We start from the raw sequence: 26,136 nt of genomic DNA, 5'->3' as shown, positions 1-26,136 counted from the left end.
AAGGTGTAGACCCATGCGTGACTCAGGGAATAAAGTTTAACAAGACTTTTTCTGTTTTGAGTGGCTTCAAGTCTCTGCTGTGGAGGTAGGAAAAAGGTGGGGTCTGGACTGAGAGGAACAGACTCGAGAACATTCCAGACCTAGCCCTTCGGTGGCTGGCCAGTAGTAGGTAAAATGGTCAGGTCTGTGAGGCAAGATAGTTGACGCCTGTGATTTTATGCTGTGCTGTGGGCCCAGGCCTATTTGGGTGTAAAGCCAACTTGACTTGGAGGAAAGTCTTCGTTCAGAATCTCTGTACAATGGCTGCACCAGCCTGGAATGTAGCCCCAGAAGCAGGGGATCAGGCCTCCATCATTCACAGGGCAGAATCTGTTTTAAGATACTTGGTGACACTTACTCCCTAGAGCCAAAAATCTCTGTAACTTTCCACTTTGTAGATAGGCTAACCAGCACCAGCTTCCCTTCAGCAGCCGGAGAACCGCTGGGCCAGCCTAAGCTGGAAGGGTGAGCTGAGCAGAAATGGGCCCTGTTTCCAATGACCTCAAACTTGGACTTTCCTGAGGATCCTGGTGCCCGAAAGGGAGGGGGCCCAGGCAGGGGAGAGCCTGGATCTGTCCCCTGAGAGCACTCTGGGGATGACTGGGGCACCTTATACCCCAAGTCACAGAGAAACACCCCCACTGCTCCATTAAATATGACACATTGAGAGCATGTAAAGCAACCTTGACATTGTGATTCTAAGAAACAGATGAAGGGGCGCCTGGCTGGCTCAGTCAGTAGAGCATGTGACTCTTAATCTCGGGGTTGTAAGTCTAAGTCCCACGTTCGGTGTAGGGATTACTTAAAGAAAAAAAAAAAAAGGTGAAGGCATTCCTTTTTGCTTCTTGCTTTCAGAAATAACACTTTAAAAAAAAATCATGGTGGAAATATGCCACTCTGGCATAAGGATTATTTTGAGCCGAAGGCAAATGAGAATTAACAGATGTGAGGAGGAGCCTTCTAGGAGCTTCCCTTGTGTGACTAAAAGCAGAAACTTTTGAGAAATGAGGACTGTCACAAATCCCCCATCCTGGGAAGGGTTAAGTCCATGAGGAAGACAGAAAGTGGGCGTCGAGATGGGTCTACAAACAAACCTTAGGAAAGAACCTCGTCTTCCATTAGTTTCCCACCTATATTTACATCCCCACAGTGGGCCACCCCTGAAAACCTAACCCCCCTTTCTTTTGCCTTGTCATTTCTCTACAAACTTATTTTTCTTTGTTAAGATGCTATGTATATCCCAAGTTCTAATGACCTCTCTGAGTTACCTATCACTGAATTTTCCCACGCTGCATGTGTTGATAACTGTTTCTCTCTTGTTAATCTGTATCAGTTGAATTTTCTTTTTTTTTATTATTTATTATTTTTGAGAGAGAAAGAGTGAGAGAGTGTGTGCGTGTCAGACGGGAGGGGCAGAGAGAGGGAGACCAAGGATCCCAAGCGGGTTTGATGTGGGGCTTGAACTCACGAACCGTGAGATTGTGACCTGAGCTGAAATCAAGAGTTAGACACTATCCACTGAACCACCCAGGCACTCCTCAGGTGAATTTTCAAGGCCCAGCTAGAGAACTTAGCAGGGTGGAAGAAAAGGATTTTTTTTTCTCCCAAATGTGATAAAATACATGTAACATAAAGTTTAGCCTTTTAACCATTTTTTTAAATGACTTTTTTTTTTTAAGTTTATTTATTTATTTTGAGTGAGACAGAGACAGCACAAATGGGGGAGGGGGCAGGGACAGAGGGAGAGAGAGAGAGTCCCAAGCAGGCTCTATGCCATCAGTGCAGAGCCCAGCGTGGGGCTCGAACCCACAAACTCCTGAGATCATGAGTCAAAACCAAGAGTCAGGCGCTTAACCGACTGAGCCACCCAGGTGCCCCAAACCCTTTTTCCCACTTTTAAGTGTACTGCTCTGTGCATTAAGCACATTTACATGGCACAACAGCAGCAACCATCCCTCTCCAGAACTTTTTCATCTTCCCATTAGACAGTAACTCCCCGTCCCCCACTGCTTCTGCTCCCCACGGCGCCCCACCCTTGGCAAGGGCCAATGTCATTTCTGTCTCTGTGAATGTGACCACTCTAGGTACCTCACAGGACTGGAATCACAGCGTTTGTCTTCCTATGACTCTCAATGTTTCTGGACACCAGTGTGTGGGTTCCCACACCGCCCGGTTTTCTGGTTCTCGAGACACCTACCCGGCGTCCTATAATGTCACCCAATTCTAACACCGTCTACCTGGAGTTAGCGTCAGACCCCACAGGTCCAGGCTCAGCCCCACAGGTCTGCCGGCCCCTCCCCCACCTCAGAAGCCAATCCGCTGCAAGGGGAGGTTGTCATCCGTGCTTCTGACCAACTGGCTGTGAATGGGGTTCCCATAACCCCCTCCTCGGGTTCGGTAATCTTCTAGAGGGGCTGGCAGAGCTCAGGAAGGCGGTTTACTAGCCAGACGTTCATCATGAAAGGGTACAAGCTCAGGAAGGCCAGGTAGAAGAGATGCCTAGAGCCCGGGATGGGGGAAGGGGTGTGGAACAGCCACGCGCAAACCAGGGGCTCCGCTCTCAGCCCCTCCCCAGGTTCGCCAAGCCCGAGGCTCCCCGAACCCCTTCGTCAGGGCTTTTTATGGGGGCTGCGTTTCACAGGCATGATTGATCACGGCATTGGCCATGGTGAGTGACCTCCGTCTCCAGCCCCTCTCTCCTCCCCCAGGTGGGGGGTGGGGCTGAAAGTACCAACCCTCTAATCACCCTTCGGTTTCCTTGACAACCAGCCCCATCTTTACAAAAGTCACCTCATTAATATACCTCAGGTGTAGTTGAAGGGGGCTTGTTAGGAAAACAACTGGAAAAGGGCTGGTAATTAAAGACATCTTACCACTCTTCGTGCTCCTAAGGGTTTTAGGAGCTCTATGCCAGGAAAAGCATGAAGGCCAAATATATAGTACTTTTACTTTTCTTTTCTTTTCTTTCTTTTTTTTTTTTTTTTTTTTTTTTTTTTTTAGATTGTTTTTTTTTTTGAGAGAGAGAGAGCGCAAGTGAGTGAGGGGCAGAGAGAGACAGAGAGTCCCGACATGGGGCTCGAACTCACCAACCGTGAGATCATGACCTGAGCCGAAGTCGGATGCTTAACCCACGGAGCCATCCGGGCGCCCCCCACATTATCTATTTCTAATTATAAATCACAATATTACAGTCTTCAAGTCTCATCCATGTTGTTGCGTGCGTCGGAATTTTCTTCCTTTTTAAGGCTGATTAGTATTCCATTGTCTGTTTCCACACTTTGTTATTCATTCAAAAAATAACACTTTCAAGTGCACTTACTTTCTTCCTATAAATATTGACTTATATTCAGATGGGTTTCGTAGATGGGGAAAAAAACCCGAAGTTACTTGTTTCCTTCTTGTGTTGATACCCATGTATTAGTTTTTTGTTTTTGTTTTTGTTTTTTTGAAGGGCAGAAAATCGAACCAACAGGATTCTTTTTCCCTTATCTCCTGAAGATTAGTTTACTTTTTACATGTGAATAGAGTAGTGAGTGTATGTATTCAGCAAATACTGCTGATAGGTAAATAAAAGCTGTTGCTCTGTGAGTGACCGAAGTAGCTTATTCGACTCTAGGTAATTGTGCAACGTGTGCCATTTTTAGCCCTGGAGGTTCAAATAGACTTTCAAGTTGTGTGTTCTTGGCCTGGGCAATTTTTGCAAAACCATGCCTTGCTGGACAAGTTGCTTTTTCTGCCGTTCTCATCGTTACGTCTGTGCTCTGAGCTTTGGAGAGCACAGCATTCCAATCGTTCAACCCAGCACGTTTCTGCTGACCCCGTTTCAACCTGCCCGAGGCAACTGTCGCTTCTACAGCCCGTCTTCAGATGCGTCCAGCTTTGTGGTTCTGAATTTCAGCAAGCACGTCAGACACGTTGACACAGCGACCATTCCGACCATTCCTTAACTTTCTGTTTCTGACTCTAAAATAATCGGTGAGGATGGAGAGGGAGGCAGCCGATGGGCTATGGGGGGTTGACATTTGGGTTCAAATCTTATTTTGTTTTTTCTCCATTGTGGAGACTTGACTTCACCATTCTTTCAACTTGTCTGAACTTTATTATCTGTAAAGAAAGAATAATGAGACCTCACAGTAGTCTTGCGAGGACTTAGATGATAAAAGGGTAGTACAGTTACACATTCAATGAACGGTAGCTGTTGTTTCATTCGTGAATGAAAAATATCATGCTTTGCCAAGCAATTGTCTTATATGATGTAACATTTGGTCTGAAGCATAATTCTAGATGATTCTAAATTTCTTGCAAGCTTGGATTTTTAGTGTGTTTTTCATGTGGATATTGGTATATCTGCTACTAGTTGCTGAGAAAGCTGACGTGGTGACGGTTTTATTTAGTAACCAGGTTTTGCTCTTTCAAGGCTGACTTCCAAAATTTGCGAAACCTCTGCTAATCTGTAGATGATACTAACAGCACTTCTTTTTTTTTTTTTAATTTTTTTTTTTAACGTTTATTTCTTTTTGAGACAGAGAGAGACAGAGCATGAACGGGGGAGGGGCAGAGAGAGAGGGAGACACAGAATCAGAAGCAGGCTCCAGGCTCTGAGCCATCAGCCCAGAGCCCGACGCGGGGCTCGAACTCACAGACTGTGAGATCGTGACCTGAGCTGAAGTCGGACGCCTAACCGACTGAGCCACCCGGGGGCCCCTAACAGCACTTCTTAAATAATTTTTTTTTTCTTGGCGGGGGCACCCGGATGGCCCATTTGGTTAAGTGTCCGACTCTCGGTTTCAGCTCAGGTCTCACGATCTCAAGGTTTTGTGAGTTCAAGCCCCACATCGGGCTCTGCGCTGCCAGTGAGCAGGGAAAGGGGTAACGTTAGGCAGGGAAATATAAGGGGCCTTCAGGGAGGCAGCTGCAGCTGCAAGTAGGGGGCTGAGGAATCCTCAGCGGCAGCAGAGTTTGGGGAAGAAGAGGAGACGATAAATGTGTTCCGGACCTGCCCGAGCTAGGTGTCATGTGTGAAGCCTCACGAACTTTCTGATGAGGTCCCAATAAAAAGTCAGGGACAGAAATCCTCAGCGGCTACCCAGTGGGGACCCCTCTCACTCTTGAAAGCTTTATCCTTTCCCTCAATAAACTTGATCGCTTTGCTCACTTTCTGTCGTCAGCGAGATTCATTCTTCGACTCCGTGAGACCAGGACCAGTCTCTCTCCCACCCTTCTGTTAACACCAGCGCAGAGCCTGCTGGGGATCCCCCCACCCTCCCTGCCCCTCCCCCACTCACAGTTTCTGTCTCTCTCAAAAGAAATAAACTTTTTAAAAATTAAAAAAAAAAAAATTTCCCTTGGGGCACCTGTGTGGCTCAGTTGGTTAAGTATCAGACTTTGGCTCAGGTCGTGATCTCAGGGTTTGTGAGTTCAAGCCCCACATCCGGCTCACTGCTGTCAGCCTGTCAGCACAGAGCCTGCTTTGATCCTCTGTCCGCCTCTCTCTCTGCCCCTCCCCCGCTCTCTCTTTTCTCTCTCTCTCTCTCTCTCTCTCTCTCAAAAAATAAATAAAACATTTAAAAAATGTGTGGGTAAAAAGATTTGTTTTAGTTTTTAATCACCCGTAATTCCACAATATAGAAATAATTACTGTTATCATTATGTAATATTTTCTTCTGATGTTTCTTAGTTTCATGCATTCTTGTACATAATTGGTACACTGGTTTCATGTCATTATATGATTATTTTCTGTTGTCTTAGTTTGGGTCCCTAAAACAAACTCTAAGACAGGAATCTGAATGTAAAGAAGTTTTTTGGGAGGTGAGCCCAGGAAGCAATGGTAATTGAGTGCCAAGTGACACAGGAAAGGGAATGAAGACACGCTATCAAGCACATTTCCGGCATGGGCTACTGGCGTATAATGCTGCTGGGGAACTTTAGGAGACAGTGTGGGACACAAACCTGGGCATTGGGGGTATTTGTTGTGAAAATTAATGCAAGGGAACTTCATTTAGGGTGGAGTTGGAAGGCCGGGGGAGCGCGCGTGCCCCACCACTCCTTGCCAATGGCAGACCCAACAGAAGAGACCCACCTTGCACTGGTACTATTTTATTGCCCCAACAAGAGGAGGAAAGACTTTCCTCCTCCCCCAGCAACAGCCCAGCCAATGAGAAACTGTCACAACTCAGCCAATGAGAAGCTTCTATACTTCTCCCAGTACACTCCGATAGACTTTCGGTTTGCAACAACTCCTCCCAACTCTCCCCCACCCCCTTTCCTCTGTAGGAGAGCTTTCCTCTCCTGTGTTCTGGGGTCTTGCTTTCTAGTATGCTTGAACCTGGTGGTAATTTTCTGCTCTTCCTGAAGGAACCCATTTTTTCGCTGGTAAAATAATTGGCAGTTTTCTTTTTAAGGTTAACATTACTTGGTGATGAGAGGTGGGATCCAGAGAAGACCCCCAGCAACTTCGGAGGTGAGCCAAATAGGTGGCGCCCCCCACAGATCTAGTTGGGTTCACGCTCTTTCGCCAACCCCGGAGTTGGAGGGTATGTCCTCGCCTGGATTTCGAGCTCCATTCTTTGTATTAGAGCCGTCCAAACTTTATGTGAGATCTGTTTTAAGGCTTGTTCTCTCGGAGAGGACTGATTTGGCCTTCAGTCGGACTCCTTTTTGCCATTGGATTGTTCCTGTTGGAATTGTGCCAGTTTGAACTGCGTTGGTCTTTGGTCCAACTCTTTTTTTTAGGATCAACCTCTGCCTGTTGGAACAGTGCTAGCCTTCTGTCCTACTCTTGTTTGGAACTGGACGGTTCCTCCTGGATCGATGCAGGACTTTGGTCTGATTCCTTCTGGAACCAGGCTGTTCCTGTCGAAATCGTGCTGTTTAGGAATTTTTCTCTTTGATCTAGAGAAAAACCTCCAAGAAATGGGATCCCAGTCATCAAAATATTTTGAGCCCACCTCCCTCCACACCCTCACTCTGGTGTCTGGTTTGATGTTTAAAAACTATGTGGCTTCACATACACATTTATAACTAAATAGACTGACTTAACCAAAAATAATTTAGAACTTCCGTGGCCATTATGGGGAGCTTTTGCTCTCCCAAACTTGTTTTATTCAAAATTAAATTGGAAAGATGCAGCTTCTAGGGGGGAAAAACTGAGATGCCTATTTAAAAAAATTTTTTTAATGTTTATTTATTTATGAGAGAGACAGAGCATGAGTGGGGGAGGGGCAGAGAGAAAAGGAGACACAGAATTTGAAGCAGGGTCCGGGCTCTGAGCTGTCCACACAGAGCCCAACGGCTGGAACTCACGAACCCTGAGACCTGGACCTGAGTCGAAGTCTGATGCTTAACCAGCTGAGCCACCCAGGCACCCCTGGGATGCCTATTTTAAATGGTTCCTTGAGGCTTCCAAATATTTTCAAATATTCTAAGTTTGTCTCCCTGCAAAATGCTCTTGCTAAGTCAACTTAGACAAACAATTGAAAGGAGTCAAAGTGGTTTCTAGGCCTCTTTCCCCCACTCCCCTATCTTCTTTGTCTGCAACCACTTTGTGGTCATGCCTGCCTCTGTGTCATTTTCCTCTGTTGTCTCTGCCGAACTTCCCCTTTTCCTTTGTACCTCTCCCACCCCCCTCTCCTTTACCTACTCAAACTGCCTCTTTGAAGTTAACTCTCCTGAGGATCTAAAGAAACCCCAAATTTGTTATGTTCCCTGGACTAAGGCCAAGTTAAGATCCATAGTTAGAGAGTTGTTTTTTTTTTTTTAATATGTGAAATTTATTGTCAAATTGGTTTCCATACAACACCCAGTGCTCATCCCAAAAGATGCCCTCTTCAATACCCTTCACCCACCCTCCCCTCCCTCCCACCCCCCATCAGCCCTCAGTTTGTTCTCGGTTTTTGAGTTAGAGAGTTTTCTAAAGTAACTGAGGAATCCCATAAATTTGCTGAAGACTTTAGCATAGTTGTTTAAATTTAGCAACTGGCTTCTCAAGATTCATGTTAATTAGTCCACATGCTTGTTGGTAAGGGCCAGACCAAATATTGGATGAAACTAGCCCAGTGGGAACAACCTGAAAGGGATTTATTTAGAGAAACAGACTCCTAACTTTTGGCAGGATGCTAGAATGCTTGCTGGAAATCTCCACTGAGCAATTACAGTAGCTTTTCCTAAGCCTGTTGATTAGAACAAAATTCAGGCTGACACACAAAACCCTGATGAACACATTCATGACTGAAAATCGACTCCAAGTTGTCTCTTAAGAAAGTTCAGGTCTTCCTTTAGAGGTTGAACCCACCAGGCAGCATTTAACTCTGTTTATTAATGGACTCAACCCAGATCTTTCTCCTTTAGTTAAAAGGACCAGGTTGGAATGGGAAACTATTCACTAAACATATAGTTAATTTGGCAAACCAGCTCCCTCACATCCAAATGAAACAACAACAAAAACCCATCTAGTGCCTGCTGTCACTGGAAAGAGCCAGGGCATTGGTAAAAAGATGATTACAAATGTAAGTACTATAGGCACCTTCAGTTTTCCACTGAGTCCAGTGTGTTTCTAATGCCCAGTATCTGGGCTCTGAGGAGCTTCAGGGCCTCTTCCCAATCCTCCCCTCTAACTGGCCCCAAGAAACTACTCCGGATTGGGAATGACTCTCGAGCCACACTCCATGCCCAACCCTACCGCTATAAAGCAGCCCCTGCCTTGGAGTTATTGAATCAGTTCACATAGCGGGGGTCTCAAACCTCAACGGATTTCTGTCTGAACCCGTTCCCTTTTGTCTGGCCCTTTGAGAGTTATACACCCTTATCCTTGTAGTTCCTCTGCCTCTATTCATTTATTGGGCTAAGATTTCTTAGAAAAGAATCATGCTGGAATTTTCTTTTCCCCAAAGGGGGAATAATGCTAAAATTCGATCATAATCATCAAAATAGCCAACTAGGTAAATTAAATGGTCCTTTGACATTTTTTATTTGTTCTATCTTTAAAAGATATTTTATTTTAAAGTTTATTTATTTTGAGAGAGAGAGAGAGAAAGTGTGTGTGTGTGTGTGTGTGTGTGTGCGCGCACAAGTGAGGGAGGGGTGGAGAGACAGAATCCCAAGCAGGCTCCACACTGTCAGTGCAGAGCCCAGTGCAGGGTTTGATCTCACAAGCTGTGAGATCATGACCTAAGCCAAAATCAATAGTTGGACCCAACCGACTGAGCCACCCAGGCACCCCTAAAGATTTTATTTTTAAGTAATCTCTATACCCAATGTGGGGCTCAAACACAGCTCTTTTTTTTTAATGTTTTTTTTAAATTTTTTTAAACATTTATTTATTTTTGAGACAGAGAGAGACAGAGCATGAATGGGGGAGGGTCAGAGAGAGAGGGAGACACAGAATCTGAAACAGGCTCCAGGTTCCGAGCTGTCAGCACAGAGCCCGACACGGGGCTCGAACTCACGGACCGCGAGATCATGACCTGAGCCAAACTCAGCCGCTTAACCGACCGAGCCACCCAGGCGCCCCTCAAACACAACTCTTAAATCAAGAGTCACATGCTCTACTGACTGAGCCAGCCAGGTGCCCCTATTTGTTCCATTTTTGACGGCTCTATAGCCGAGTCCAGAGACACTGATTATTTGTTCCTATTGGAACAGGTGCCATCCTCGTTGTGGCAAAATCTTCCACCGATATTTCCCTACCAATATTGACGATCATTTTGTCAGTAGACCAGTAGTTTATCCTGAAGATAAAGATTTACCAGAATTGAAGCCGGTGACATCTGACAAGACCACTTCCCCAAGATGTCCAGACCAGGCCTGTATACTTTTTTTCTCACTGTTGCTTCTTTCTCTCTCTCTCTCTTGTGGGAAGACAGTGCCTCTGTCGGCATTTCCCAAGCCCTTGTGAAAGGGGGAAACCTTCTGATTATGGCCTTTAAGAAATAGCCTCCTCGTGATCCTGGGACAAATTAATTTTTCACTTGCTTTTTCTGAAGGGTTAGAAGGTCCAGAATTCACAAAAGTCTTCTTTCATTCGAACTGTTAACTCACTTTGGATTCTTATCCAAATTCATGGTCTCTGAATTTGCAACCCTACAGGCTGTATTATCAATAACATTTTTAGTTCCAAACAGTTATTTTGAGATAACAATACTGTTTTAAGATGTCTTTGACATTTTAAGATGTTCTGCTCTTTTGCAAAAAGTTCATCAGCTGTTGCTTCCCATTTATACCTGGACTGCTTCTCCCCAGATGGACTTGTGTTCTTCCTTCAGTGTTGTCTTGCAGTATTCACTATTATGCTTTCATGACTGCTTTAAGCAGAGACTTCCAGGAGGCATACATGACTATGGTTTGCCTTCAGAAGGAGAATTTTTCTCCCTGTCAGAATAAATATTTCAGTTGGCTACTTTCAGCCCTAGAGTCTTGTTTTAGAACCATCCGTCATACAATTTGGAATTATGCTACTTCTTCTGTTTTTACGTATAATTACTTAAGTTTTGTATTTTGTCATCAAACTTAAAAAAAAAAATGTACCCTATAAGGGGATGCTGGTTCAACACTTAGAGATGATCTCAAACTCTTATGACCTTGAGAAGATCTAGACTTTAGATGGGAAGTGCCTGAGAGTCCCTCCCTCCAACCCTTCCTTGTTATTCAAATGTGGCCTTAAGTGGTTTCCAACAGCTATGGACTTTGACATAGGACAGGAAAACCAGGAAAGGTCCTTCCTGGCACTGAGGGACAAAACCACTAAATATAAAGAAATTGACTACTGATTAGAGAGGCTTTCAAAGAAAGATCTTGATTAAAAGAGGGAAATGTGAACATTAATAAAAGGAAATTTTGTTTAGAAATGGAGTTGGGAGGACAGGCAGGGGGAGTGCGCATGCCCTATCACTCCTTGTTCATAGCCGACCCCACGAGATGAGACCCACCTTGCACTGGATACTATTTTACTACCCCTTCAGGAGGAAGAAAGGTTTTCCTCTTCCCTTGGCAACAGTCCAGCCAATGAGAAACTGTCACAGATCAGCCAATGAGAAGCCACTGTACTTCTAACTCCCAGTTTACCCTAATGGACTTTTCCCGTCTAACAGCCCCTCCCAACTTCCCCTTTTTTTCTCTAAACTTTTTCTCCTTTGTTTGGGGGACTTGCCTGCGATTTTGCTGTAGCTTGCTTGTCCTGGGTTGCAACTCTCTGCTATTCCCAAATAAACTCTTTTTCCCCCCCTGGGGAAATAACTGGCAGTTTTATTTTTAAGGTTAACATCGCACACCAGCTCCTATCGGCCTATTGATTGAAGGCTTCTGGGGAAGAGAGCAGAGGGAGACTTGAATCCCCTGGCATTCCTGGCCTGCCTTGTACTTGGGCAGAGCAGACGGTGGTGATGGAGAAAGCCCTCCGGCAGAGCTGCAGGAAGTCAGGCCCAGGGCTGAAGGGCAGGTGCCGGCAGCATCCACCACACCATGGTATTAAAGACCGGCTGTAGAATAGTCTAGATGGTGGATGAATGCCTTCTCAGGGATTACACTCCTGGTAATTATTTCTTTTCTGTTCCTCCTAAGGGTAAAATTTCTCAAAGGAGTTCTGGATAATCATTGTCTCCACACCTTCTCATGCCTTTCCTTCTTCAGTACATTTTTTATAGGGTTTCTATCGCCCTCTCTTTGAAATACTGCTTTAATTTACCCAAAACCCCCATCTTGCCAAATGTCATCATTACTCTTCTGTCTTCAATTTACTAGCCTTTCAGAAGCATGGGATCCAGCCTTTTCTTCTAGAAACACTCCCTTTGTGTCTGTGACTACATTTTTGCCCCCATCTGTCTCCTTGGGTGGGTTCTCTACCTGGAAATGTTGGAGAGCCTCAGGGCTTGGTCTTCGGCTTCTCTCGCTTTGTTAATTTTTGGGGTTCTCATCTTCTTTCGTTAACAAACATTCTTTTTTTTAACGTTTTTTTATTTTTTTATTTTTATTTTTGAGACAGAGAGAGATAGAGCATGAACGGGGTGGGTCAGAGAGAGAGGGAGACACAGAATCCGAAGCAGGCTCCAGGCTCTGAGCTGTCAGCACAGAGCCCTACGCGGGGCTCGAACTCACTGGCCATGAGATCGTGACCTGAGCTGGAGTCGGACACTTAGCCGACTGAGCCACCCAGGCGCCCCATCGTTAACAAACATTCTTAAGTAAATCTAGCAAATGTCAACATTAAAAAAGTTTTCTTTTTATGTTTTTATTTTATTTTTGAGAGGGAGAGAGACAGAGTGTGAGTGGGGGAGGGGCAGAGAGCGAGGGAGACAACAGAATCCAAAGCAGGCTCCAGGCTCTGAGCTGTCAGCACAGAGCCTGGCATGGGGCTGGAACCCACAAACCCGTGAGATCATGACCTGAGCTGAAGTCGGATGCTTAACCGACTGAGCCACCCAGGAGCCCCCAGATGTCAACATTTCATATAATCTTGGGATATGTGGACATTTTTAAAGTAACATTTTGGGGATTATTTTTAGTATTCTTGAAATACTTTATATTTAAAGAGGAAAGAGGGGTGCCTGGGTGACTCAGTTGGTTAAGCGTCCAACTCTTGATTTGGGCCCAGGTCATGATCTCACAGTGTGTGGGATCAAGCCCCATGTCAGGCTCCGTGCATGCTGTCAGCATGGAGCCTGCTTGAGATTTTCTCTCTCCCTCTCTCTCTCTCCCTCCCCTGCTTGCATGTGTGCTCTCTCTGCTCTAGCTCTCTCAAAATACATAAACAAACAAACATTAAAAAAAATAAGAGGAAACTTTTACAAATTGTTTAGGAACACGTAAGCCATTTGTAAACCAAAGCACATGATAACATTCATTTCTCCAGCTGTCATTCCTTTTTTTCTTTTATGTTTATTTTTGAAGAGAGACAGAGCATGAGTGGGGGAGGGGCAGAGAGGGAGGGAGACACAGAATCCGAAGCAGGCTCCAGGCTCCGAGCTGTAAGCACAGAGCTGTCAGCACAGAGCCTGACGTGGGGCTCCAACCCACAAACCATGAGATCATGACTTGAGCCAAAGTCAGACGCTCAACCGACTGAGCCACCCAGGCTCCCCTTCCAGCTGTCATTCTTCAGGCAATTTCATCTCACAGAGGACAACTGAAGACAAGAGGCACCTAAGTTGCCAAAATTATATGCCCAAACTAATAATTATTCCTAGGAGAGATCCTCAGATCCTTACTTCAAGCCTATTAAACTGTACCTTAAAAATAGTGAAAAGTGAAATATTATTAGAAACAGGAGAAGGAATAAAAATATAAGAAAAACAGACATGAAACTTTAAAGAGTTAAATGGCCATTATTAAGTATATGTAAGGAAATCCATAAACCCCTATCCCTGTGTTTCATTACGCCTTAAGAGTACTGCATCAAATGGCATAATAATATATGCTGGTAATGAGACCAAATAATAACAGTTGTCATTCCGTTTTGCATACCTTAAGGGTAGAAGAGCATTAGCAATACAGTTTAGAAAAGTGCCCTTCAAAATTAACATTTTTTTGTTTTAATATTGAAACCTGATGGACTTCATTTCTGTCATCCACCTTATAATAAAAGCCTTAACCCAAAGATGTGACTCCAAGAATGGGAATCACAGACACAGATTGGAAACCCTGTGAGGGCATGAAACATGCATTTCAGTTAGATGCAGTTTGCTGCTTTCGTACAAACAGCTTCCCCCAGCGTGCAATTGAAAAACTTAATGTTTATTTTTGAGAGAGAGAGAGACAGAGTGCGAGTGGGGGAGATCAGAGAGCTGGGGAGACACAGAATCCAAAGCAGGCTCCAGGCTCTGAGCTGTCTGCACAGAGCCCAACACGGGGCTGAACTCAGGAACCATGAGATCATGACCTGAGCTGAAGTGGGTCGCCCCCCGCAGAGCGCAATTGAAAGTAGAATAACCAGAGGGGATGAGGGGAAGTCTCTTGTTAGAAAACAAAAAAGAATTCCAAAATTTCTTTATGTATTGAAAGTACTCCAGCTTTTTTTTTTAAATATATGAAATGTATTGTCAAATTGGTTTCCATACAACTCCAGCTTTTTTTAAATCCCTGAATGTCCTACAATGTATCTGAATATCCAAAATAATGACTGAACATTAATAATATGCAGTGCAAATTCATTTCACAAATGTTTCTTCAAATTCTATTTCTCTTAGTTTAACTGAAGCCATATTTAACAAACAGAAAAAAAAATTAATGAAGAGAAAACAGACCCACTGATTTAAATCGCCAAGGGTTGGGAAGGAGATTATAATGATAACTTCGGTAGTATTTCATAAATCATTATTTTTTTATTTTTTTTAATGTTTATTTATTTTTGAGACAGAGAGAGAGCATGAATGGGGGAGGGGCAGAGAGAGAGGGAGACACAGAATCAGAAGCAGGCTCCAGGCTCTGAGCCATCAGCCCAGAGCCTGATGCAGGGCTTGAACTCTCGGACTGCGAGATTGTGACCTGAGCTGAAGTCCGACGCTTAACCGACTGAGCCACCCAGGCGCCTTCATAAATTTATTTTTTAAAAATTGACAGGATAAAGGCTATGTCTGGCTTTCTAATTTTCTTTTTTTTTTTAAGTTTATTTATTTATTTTGAGAGAGAGAGAGAGATTGAGAGAGAATCCCAAGCAGACTCGGTACTGGTAGCACAGAGCCCAATGCAGGGCTCAGTCTCACGAACTGTGAGATCATGACCTGAGCTGAAATCAATCATCAGACACTTAACCAACTCAGCCACCCAATTTTCTTGATTGAGTCAAGGAAAGCTGTATCTCTATCAGATGATGTATAAGTCTGTGAATTTCTCTAAGGGATCATTGGGATACTTTATTAATGTGGAATATTAATCTATAAATTATAAAAAAAACCTCTCCATTTCCTCTATTATTACCCTTCACCTTTTAGATACATAATCTTCACCAGTATTTTATCAGTATTTCATAGACTTTTTCTTTTCTTTTTTTGAGCGGAAGGTACAGAGATTTCCTGTACCCCTGGTGCCTGCACATACATAGTTTCCCGCCCCCAACATCCCGAAGTAGAGTGGGTCCATTTGTTACAATTGATTAACCTACACTGAGGCAGTATGGTCAGGCAAAGTCTACAGTTTATAAGAGGGTTCATTCTTGGTGTTGTCAATTCTATGGGTTTGGACAATTCTGTAATGAGGTCTCTATTGTTATGGTGTCATACAGAGCATTTTCACTGTGCTCCACCTATTCACCCCTCCTCCCACCCATCCCCCCGCCCACTGCTCACCACCGATTTTTTAACTATTTCCATAGTTAGCCTTTTTGAGAATGTCATGTAGGTAGACTCATATACTATGTAGCCTTTGCAAATTGGCTTCTTTAACTTAGTAACATGCATTAAAGTTTCCTCCATGTCGTTTCATAGCTTGGTAGCTCATTTCTTTTTAGTGCTAAATAATATTCCATTGTCTGGATGTACCACAGTTGATTTATCCATTTGCTTATTTTTTTTTGTAACATTTTTTATTATTTATTTTTGAGACAGAGAGAGACAGAGCATGAACAGGGGAGGGGCAGAGAGAGAGGGAGACACAGAATCTGAAACAGGTTCCAGGCTCTGAGCTGTCAGCACAGAGCCCGACACGGGGCTCGAACTCACGGACCATGAGATCATGACCTGAGCCGAAGTCGGACCCTCAACCGACTGAGCCACCCAGGCACCCCTCCATTCACTTATTGAAGGACATCTTGGTTGCTTCCAAGTTTGGGCAGTTATGAATAAAGCTGCTGTAAGTATTACACAAATTAAAAAAAGAAATTCTTGTCCTTCAGAATTGCTCAACCAGTTTCTTTCCAATATGTATCCACACCAAACTGAAGAAGCACCTCCCCTGGTCCACTTCATGCTCTCTCCATCTTTGCCTTAATTGCATTATTGCGAGTTGATGTTTGCATATTAATTTTCTTATTTATTTATTTATTTAAAACAATTCAGGAAAATATAATAAAGCACTCAAATGGATCTGTAAACAAGTGCTTTATTTATAGTGCATAACTGGTTGTTTTACAGAAACAAGTTGGTAGGCAGAGATGGATGGCGACCTTGATATTCAGTTGCTGGATGAAAGTCTGAATTTGAAATAAGAAAAGTGATGGTGTTAGGGTAGCAGAGTAAAGGTTGAGGTTCCATAGGACACACAGATGTGTGCTAGAAAGAGCCTGCCTGTCTGTTTTGATTGACAAGTAAAGACTTAAGTAGTCTGGCTGTTGAAAAATGAAAAATTACACACAGACACCCCAGTTGGTGAAACTTCTGGTCCAGAATTTGGTCTCAGTTTAGAGAGAGTGGTATCACTTACTGGGTACTAGCAAGCTGAAGCACATCGTGTGACTCTGAACTTTGTATAGATACATGACATGGGGTTAAATGTGTCCTTACAGACCAGCTCATTTGAAGAGGTGACATATCAGCTTTCTTAGCAGAGCTCTGGGCTGAAGGCCAGCTGCCCTTTTTCACTTGTTTCTTATCCAAAACTACTGTCTTATCTTGTTTCCTCCTTCTTGTAGACTGTGGGCAGTGGTAAAATACCCATTACCAGGAAGAATCTGGTGAAACCCACTGCAGGAAGTAAAAAAACAAAAAAACAAAAACCCAAAAATCCACCTTAGTCACCAGGGCTCAGGCACAGTCAAATGGTCACATGTTAGGAATCCAGAAAGAATCTACAGTTGAGTCAATAAAAGGTATTAGCCATTAGTGCAATGAAAATGAATCAATATACAAGTCAAATAGCTGGCTGGTCCTGAGTCCATAGATGAGGTGATAGCATGTGTTTACCACAAAAGAGAAGTAAAGGATGAGAAATGGGTAGAGTATAACCCTCTCTGCTATAGTCCCTCACCACGTCTCTGTTGCTTTTATCCCTGCTCCTAAGATACACCTTTTGTGGGTGCCTGGCCGGCTCAGTTAGAAAAGTATCGACTCTTTTTTTTTTTTTTTTTTTTTAATGTTTATTTATTTTTGAGAGACAGAGAGAGAGAGAGAGAGAGCAGGGGAGGGGCAGAGACGGGGGGAGACACAGAATCTGAAGCAGACTCCAGGCTCTGAGCTGTCAGTACAGAGCCTGATGTGGGGCTCTAACTAACTGGCTGTGAGATCATGACCTGAGCCGAAGTGGGATGCCCAACCGACTGAGCCACCCAGGTGCCCTGAAAAGTGTGTGACTCTTGTTCTTAGGGTTGTGAGTTTAAACCCAACGTTGGGTGCAGAGATTACTTAAACATAAAAATTGCTTAAAAATAAAATCTAAAAAAAAAAAAAAAAAATAGGCCTTTTGAAAGTTCTGCTTCCATTCTGGTCATGATTCCAAGCTCTCAATACCATTTTATTGGTTCCCCTTGCATGATTGTCCCTTCCCTTACTCCTTCCATGCTGTTTCTTTACATAGATCTGAATCTCTGACCTACATTATTTTCCTTCTCTCTAAAGAACTTCTTTTAACATTTTTTTGCAAGGCAGGTCTACTGGCAAAATAATCCCCCGATTTTTGTTTTTCTGTGAAAAACAAAATTTTTGTTTTTCTGTATTTTTTCTTCACTCCCAAAAGATTTGTTTTTCTGAGAAAAACAAAATTTTTGTTTTTTTGTATTTTTTCTTCACTCCCAAAAGATCATTTTACAGGGTATAGAATTCTAGGTTGTTGTTGTTGTTGTTTCCCTCTGCACTTAAAATTTTCACTCCACTCTCTTGTGTGGTTTCCGAGGAGAAGTTGGACGTAACTCTGATCTTTGTTTCTTTTATAGGCAAGGCCTTGTTAAGGTTTGAGTGTTCTGGCATATTTCAAAATGGTTCCTTTCCCCTCCCCCCCTGCAGGAAGCCTCTCTGATACCAACTGTGGGAACCTGATAAAGCTCTGGGAAGTAAATGTCACGATATTGTGGGCATCCCTCCGTGACTGGGTTCCCCCGGACTTTTTAACTTTCAGACTTGTTCACACTGAGCCTCCGGCAATTCGTCAGCTACAGTTCAGCTGGTCCCTCCAGGCCAGGGGTCCTGGGGTTCCAGGATTCACCTGTCTGCCTCCTCACTCTTGGGAAAATGGTTGACTGTGAGTCCTTCTCTCTCTTACAGACCTGGGAGGAGTTCTCTTTCTCATTTTTTTTTTTTTTTAAAGCTACACTCTCCCCCTAAGTTATACTATATAATGCCATGGATTTTTAATTTTGGAATTTTTGGTGTTTTGCTCCCAGATTTACACAGGCTGGCTCCTTGTTTCAGTTCAAGCCTATCTTCTGAGTAGCATTCCTCACTAGGTAACTTAAATCAGCTGGCCAGCACCTTTAAGCACTCCCTTTCACATCCTATTTTCCTACATTGTCCTCACCAAACCTGAAATTATCTTGTTCGCCAATTTACTTACTTACTGTCTTTTATAGTTTACTGTCTATTTCCCACTATTGACCCTCAGCATTTTGAAGGGAATCTGATGTATGGTAGGTGTTCAAAAAGTACTTGTTTAAAAGTGAGTCATAATTTACTTAAACATTCTGCCTTTGCTGGGCTTTTAGCTGTTTCTAAATCCTATGCTCTGATAAGCATATTTATACATAAAGAAATCTGTACATAAATTATCATCTGTACTTTCCATTTATTTGTTTGTTTGTTCATTTATTTATATTTGAGAGAGAGAGAGAGAGAGAGAGAGAGAGAGAGAATATCTTAAGCAGGCTCACATTCAGTGAAAAGCCCAAAGTGGGACTCAATCCCACAACCCTGGAATGATGACCTGAGCCAAAATCAAGAGTCACATGCTTAACCAACTGAGTTACTCAGGCACCCCAGTACTTTTTCCCTTAATAATCCTATAAATGGAATTCCTATAAGTAGAATTACTGAATCAAGAGGATGAATATTTTTAAGGATCTCAAATGTATCTCAAATGTAAGTATTGCCAAATGTTTTCTAAAAAGGCCATTTTAAGGGTTCCTGGGTGGCTTAGCCGGTTAAGCATCAGATTTCAGCTCAGGTCGTGATCTCACAGTTCATGAATTCAAACCCCGCATTGTTAGCACAGAGCCTGCTTCTGATCCTCTGTCTCCCTCTCTCTCTGCCCTCCTCAGCTTTGCATGCTCTCTCTCTCTCTCTCAAAAATAAACATTAAAGGGGCGCCTGGGTGGCGCAGTCGGTTAAGCGTCCGACTTCAGCCAGGTCACGATCTCGCGGTCCGTGAGTTCGAGCCCCGCGTCAGGCTCTGGGCTGATGGCTCGGAGCCTGGAGCCTGTTTCCGATTCTGTGTCTCCCTCTCTCTCTGCCCCTCCCCCGTTCATGCTCTGTCTCTCTCTGTCCCAAAAATAAATAAAAAACGTTGAAAAAAAAAAAATAAACATTAAAATTTTTTTTAATTTTTTAAAAATAAAAAAATAAAGAAAATAAAAAGGCTATTCTAATTTACCTTTTGCCAATAGTATACTACATACAGTGCCTCTTATGTTTTGCCTTCATTAACATGGGGTACATTGTTTTTTAAAAAAAAATCTTTGCTAATTTGAAAAATAAAAAACCTTTGCTAGTTTGATAGGTGAGAACAGATGTATTTACATATTTATATTTATTATTTGTATAATTTTGGTATAAGTTACTTTTTACCCATTCTTTTTCTAGATTGCAAGGCTGGAAGTAGGGATTTCATCTTTTTAGGTGTATCTTTTTCTGAAGACATCTTGATCAACTTTTAGCAGTTTCTGGACAACGAATCTCAATAATGGATTGGTTTTCCAAACGACTGAAAGCAAAATAACTTGAACTTTTGATATTATTATCACATCTTAAAGGAAGACCAGGTCAAATATATCGAACCAGGCTTTGTGAATGTTTTAACTATTTAACTCTTTAGGATAGCATCATAACGTAGAAATGACTAAGATCCAATGGGAAGTGACACAAGTACTTCATTACTATTAAGGAAGTTCTGAAACCTAAGGATGACCTCTTTTTATGAACTAGAGCATGTTCAAGGTCACTTGTATAGTAACACGAATCTTATTTGCTTGCTTTCTTGAGTGGGAAAGAAATTAGTGGTGTTTGAGCCTATCCATTGATTACAGCAATGCTGTTCACAGAAATATACACTGAGGGGGCACCTGGGTGGCCCAGTCTGTTAAGTGTCTGACTTCAGCTCAGGTCATGATCTCACGGTTTGCGGTTTCGAGCCCTGCTTTGAGCTCTGTGCTGATAGTGGACAGTGGACAGATGATAGCTTGGAGCCTGGAGCCTGCTTCAGATCCTGTGTCTCCTCTCTCTGCCTCTCCTCTACTCGTGCTCTCTCATTCTCTCTCAAAACTAAATAGACATTCAAGGAAAAGAAAAGAATGTATTTAAAGAAATATACAGGGGCGCCTGGGTGGCTCGGTCTGTTAAGCGTTGGACTTTGGCTCAGGTCATGATCTCGCGGTCCGTGGGTTCGGGCCCCGCGTCGGGCTCTGTGCTGACAGCTCAGAGCCTGGAGCCTGTTTCAGATTCTGTGTCTCCCTCTCTCTGACCCTCCCCTGTTCATGCTCTGTCTCTCTCTGTCTCAAAAAAATAAATAAACATTAAAAAAAGAAAGAAAGAAATATACAGTTGAAGCCACAGCTGTAATTTTATGTTTTTTAGTAGTCACTTTAAAAAGGAACATGTGAAGTTGAAATCAATATTAGCAAGATATTTTTAAACCAGTGTGTCCAAAATACTACCATTACAATATGTAATCAATGTAAAAAGTCACTGAGACATTAACATATATTTTTGTATTATGTTTGAAATCCAGTGTGTGTTTTTTACCCTTATAGCATATCTCAATTTGGACCACACGCATTTTAAGTCTTCAAAATCCTCATGTGAATAGTGTCGCTCCTTTGAACAACCCAGAGTTTATACTATTTGTTAGGATTTTAGGGGTGCAAGACGATGAATATAATTTTCAGTAATGGGAAGGATATTTCCTTCCCATTTGTCTTCATTTGGGTTCTCATAGTAGTAAGCCGAGATGAGGATTTGAGTGGATGTAGTTTATTTTGGAGGTGATCCCAGGACAACATTTGCAGGGAGTGGAGAAGTGAGACAGAGAAAGGAAGGAAGAAACAAAGGGTGTATTAGGTTGCAAGTTACTGCTTAGGCAGCTGGGCTCCATCCTGCTGGGGAGCACTGGGAGACAATTATTGTAGCTGTAGACAAGGAGATTGGGCATTCATCTACAGCTCCCCATCACTGGTTGAGGGTTGATTACAGGCTTTTGGCTTGCCTTGCGTATGGGCCCAATGTCCTTCCATAGCCAGAAAAAGACCCTTAAGCAGGGAGTTGCAAGTACGCAGTAAGCTGCTGTAGACCTGGAGATGGGCACAGAGGATATGAACTGGAGAGTCCTAGGTCCTGCTACAGAACGTCACACAATCTAAGTAGGGATCCTCTTAGCTTCAGGATCCGCAGAGATCTGTTACCACCAAGACTCTCTCTTGTATTACTCCTCTTGTTCTTCCTTCCTGGAATTGTTCTTGGTACAGTAGGTGTTTACTAAATAGTTGTTGATTGCATGACTTTCCATTGGGTACCTGCTTTATTCTTTCAGGCCTCTCTGCATACATGGGAGACATGGCCACCAGCAGTTATGGGTCATATCTTTACAACTCCCTGATCAGAAAGGAAAGGGAGGTTTTCCCTTTGTAGCTCCAGCAAAAATAAATTCTCAAGAAAGAAAGCCAGTTGGCTGGCTTGGGCCATGAGCCTGTTTCTGGGCCTGCCCCTCTGGCCATGGCCGTGGCATATTATGATTGGCTGCTACATTTGAGTCGGTGCCCACCCCTAAGGATATGGAGGTGAAGACTTACTAGAAGGTGTACTGATGGAGCATTTGTGCTCAACCCATTGGAGTACGTTTAAATTGTGAATGCCATTTGTTCCATATGTCTTGGGAGAAAAATGTTTGAAGAATAGCACTGTCTTAGCTGAACCAGCTTAGTACTGCATTATTAGCTCTTATACCTACTGCAGATTTAACACTTGATGCTTTGACTATTTGAGAGGGATCCTGAAGACCATCTAGTAATTTATAGCTTGTAAAGGCACAATATGCATCATGTCTCTGAGGTTTGGGAATAAATCAGGTATAAAAAGATTGAATGTCTCCCTAGATGTTTGCTCTTTGCTCCTCACCAGTCAATGACTGACTTCATTCACGCAGCATATTTTCAGTGTTCGTGCCTGTTATAGCAAATGTCAATGTCACTCCTCTTAATAAAATGCCAGATAATATTTCATTGGATGTAAGACCACATTCTATTTATCCATTCACCAGTGGGTGAGTTGATGGACACTTGGTTCTCACTCCGCCCAACCCCAACACACACCTTTTGGGTTTTATGAGTAGTGCTGCTATGACACTTTTTTTTTAAGTTTATTTATTTATTTTTGAGAGAGAGAGAGAATGAGCAGGGGAGGGGCAGAGAGAGAAGGGGAAGAGGACCTGAAGCGGGCCCTGTGCTGATAGCAGAGAGCCCAATGTGGGGCTCCAACTACAAACTGCGAGATCATGACCTGGGCTGAAGTTGGACACTTAACCGACTGAGTCACTCAGGTGCCCCTGACATTTGTGTCTAAGTTTTTATTTATTTTTACTTTTAAGATTTTTAGTTTTATGTAATCTCTATACCCAGTGTTGGACTTGAACTTACAACCCTGAGATCAAGAATTGTATGCTCTACCGACTGAGCCAGCAGGTGCCCTTGTGTCTAAGTTTTTATCGTGCAGACATGTTTTCATTTATCTTAGGTAGACAGTGCTAGGGTATGTCGTTGAAAAGACATGACCATCAGTTGACCCATGAGCTTCACCCCAGCCATTGGAGTCTCCTCACCCCCTTCCTTGTCCTCGGAATGTGGGCTCCCACTCCCAGAGGCTGCCCCAAGGACACAGCCTTGAGATAGTGATGTGGTATTGAGAGAATCTGCATGTTATATGTGTCTGAACCTAGTTAAGGCCTCTTCACAGATTTAAGATTTGACTGGTGGGTGTGGGGATCCATTTTTCTTGCTGCCACTCAAGACAAGCTGTATAAAAGTTCACTTTGTTTATGAACACTGCCACCTACCAACTGGAATGGGCTGCCTCTGTCTTCGGTCTCTCCCTGCCCTCCAAGTACAGGGGACAGTTTCAGGTTACACCAGGGGAGCTCTTGGGATGCCTCCAAACCAACAGATACCAGGAGTGGACTTCCTGGGTAAGGTGGTAATTTTGTGGCTGTACCATGTTACGTCCCTGCCAGCAATTTGATTGCTCCACAGCCTGTCCGATACTTACTGCCTATGCAGTTACAGTACTGAACTATTTATTTAAGATCAGTGAACATGTAGGATGCCTGGGTGGCTCAGTAATGATCTGGTGGTTCATGGGTTCGAGCCCCACGTTGGGCTCTGTGCTGACACCTCAGAGCCTGGAGCCTGCTTCAGATTCTGTGTCTCCTGCTCTCTCTGTCCCTCCCCTGCTTACACTTCTGTCTCTCTCTCAAAAATAAATAAACATTAAAAAATATTAAAAAAAAATCAGTAAACATGTGCAGGTAATGCTTTGCATGCTCTGTGCCTGGCCTCGTGGTCATATACTTAAAAGGCATTCACTAAGCGTTTGTTAAATGAATGAAAAAAAAAAACCCTTTTATTTATATGTTGCCTTAGGTTTTACAAAGTACAGTTATGAGTTGTGAGGCTCACAATAACTCTGTCGGAAGCAGGAAGAGGGGGGCATATTGATTCCCATTTTAGACCTGGGGAAAAGAAGGGTCAGGAAGTTTAGGTAATAAGTGAAAAGTCTGTACGCCTGGTCCCCTGGTTCCAAATCTAGTCTTCTCCCTATAATTTAACACTGGTTCTCATAATCCTTCTAAATACCATATTAGTTCATGTACAGGAAATAACGGTAAGAGGTTTCAAAAGATCTTAGTTTGAAAAAAAAAAGGACTCAGCAGAAGCTGAAGGGACAGAGTGTTTTTGGCAGTTTGTAACCAGCTAACTATAATTCTGGGAGTTGTAGGGCTGGAGAGTGGCCTGGGGCAGAGTGACAAGGGAAGTCACTTGACTTCTAACTTTAGAGAGCATGGCCTTCATCTTGACTCAGACCTGCTGGCTGAGCATTTAGGCTGGAAAATGTAGGGAGTTTCAAGAACTATAATCAGGGGAGGGCTGATTATTTAGGTTTATAGATTGCATTATCTGAGAAAGAGCTAACACAGAAAGGGAATAATTGAATAATTATAGTTTTCTTATAATATTGAGACCTAAATGTCTTCCTTTTTATAATGGAAATTATCAAACATACATGAAATATCAAGGAGATAGTATAATAAACTCCCATCACCCATCAATTAAACATGGTCAACATTTTGCTATTCTTACACATTTGACTTATAAAAAAATGAATATAGTAAGGTTTTCTTTTTGTTTTGAAGTATACTTATTTATTTTGAGACAGAGAGAAAGAGAGCACAGAGAGGAGAGGGGCAGAGAGAGAAGGAGAGAGAAGGAGAGAGAGGAGAGAGGAGAGAGAATCCCAAGCAAGCTCTGCACTGACAGGGGCTTGAACTCATGAAGGGAGATCACGACCTGAGTGGAAATCAAGAGTCGGACACTTAACTGAGCCACCCAGCTCAGCCCCAAGGCTTTCTTTAAAGGTCATTTCTCTCCTGCTTTACTGAGGTATGAGTGACAATCAAAAAATTGTACAGAAGGTTTACAACTGAGACTTGGTATACATCTACATTATGAAACATTTACAACCAAGCCAATCAACATGTCCATCACCTCACATCTTTTTGTTTAAGTCAAGAGAGACAGAGACAGTGTGAGCGGGGGAGGGGCTGAGAGAGAAGAGAGAGAGAATCCCAAGCAGGCTCTGAGATGCCAGCTGCTGAGCCTGACAAGGGGCTCGAACCCATGAACCGTGAGATCATGACGAGCTGAAACCAAGAGTCAGATGCTTAACTGATGGAGCCACCCAGGTAACCCCTCCCATCATCTCACATCTTAACCATTTTTCTTTTTTTCCTAAGTTAAGAGCACCCAAGATTTGCTCTCTCAGCAAATTTCAAGAACACAGTATACTTGACAGAATAGTATTGTCAACTATAGTCACATTGGTCTACACCAGTTTTCCAACATTTTTCATACTGCATAACTGACATTAAGAATCATTTTTTATTCAAGTATAATTAACACTGGTATTGTATTAGTTTCAGGTGTATATAATGATTCAACAATTCCATACATTACTCAGCGCTAATCATGGTTAAGTATATATATTTTTTTAATATTTTATTTTTGAGAGAGACAGAGCACGAGCGGGGGAGGGGCAGAGAGAGAGAGAGAGAGGGAGATCCAGAATCTGAAGCGAGCTCCAGGCTCCGAGCTGTCAGCACAGAGTCCGACACCGGGCTCGAACTCACTGACTGTGAGATCATGACCCGAGCTGAAGTTGGAGGCTTAACCGACTGAGTCACCCAGGTGCCTGGCAAGTGTACTCTTACTCCCCTTCACTTATTTCACCCACTTGCCTCCCCTCTGGCAACCAAAGCCATTATCGATAACACCATTTTAGCCAAGGTAAATGGGAAATTATTAAAAAGTAAAGTGATCTTGGGGCACTTGGCTGGCTCAGTCAGTAGAGCTTGGAACTCTTGATCTCCTGTGGTGTATTTGAGTCCCACCTTGGGGGTAGAGTTTACTTAATTAAAAAAAAAAAAAGTGATCTTGCTGTAAGTATTTTGAACTGAAACCTTTGCTTTTTCTTCAATTAGGGTTGAAGGGAAGAGAAGCTGCTGAGCTGGTAAGATGGCCACACAACAACCAAAGACTTAGGAGTGGGAGTCCAAGGTTTTGTTCATCAGGTCCTGCAATCATTCATTCATCCCACCAGCCTATTTGGGCACTTTTCACGCACACTGACCATCACTAGTGGGGCAGCCCATGCTGGACTCTGACTTGAGTCCAAATTGGGTTTCATCATTTATGGACGATGTATAAGTTCTGTCCTTTAGTCTTATCTTTCTCATCTGGAAAACAGGGATAATAAATAACAACACCTTCTTGAA

General features: G+C 43.1%; 1 long non-coding RNA gene across 1 annotated transcript; it reads left to right on the top strand.

Moving 5' to 3' along the window:
* The first annotated feature begins 2,384 nt into the window (after window positions 1-2,384).
* Window positions 2,385-26,136, top strand: LOC125933911 (uncharacterized). Its single transcript, XR_007461155.1, has 4 exons — window positions 2,385-2,707; window positions 6,441-6,499; window positions 19,686-19,864; window positions 25,843-26,136. It is a non-coding gene; the product is annotated as an uncharacterized LOC125933911 (long non-coding RNA).

The sequence above is a fragment of the Panthera uncia genome (assembly GCF_023721935.1).
Source record: "Panthera uncia isolate 11264 chromosome A1 unlocalized genomic scaffold, Puncia_PCG_1.0 HiC_scaffold_16, whole genome shotgun sequence".
Lineage (NCBI taxonomy): Eukaryota > Metazoa > Chordata > Mammalia > Carnivora > Felidae > Panthera > Panthera uncia.
Note: the sequence above shows the minus strand (reverse complement) of the source record. Positions and strands in the feature narration are given on the sequence as shown.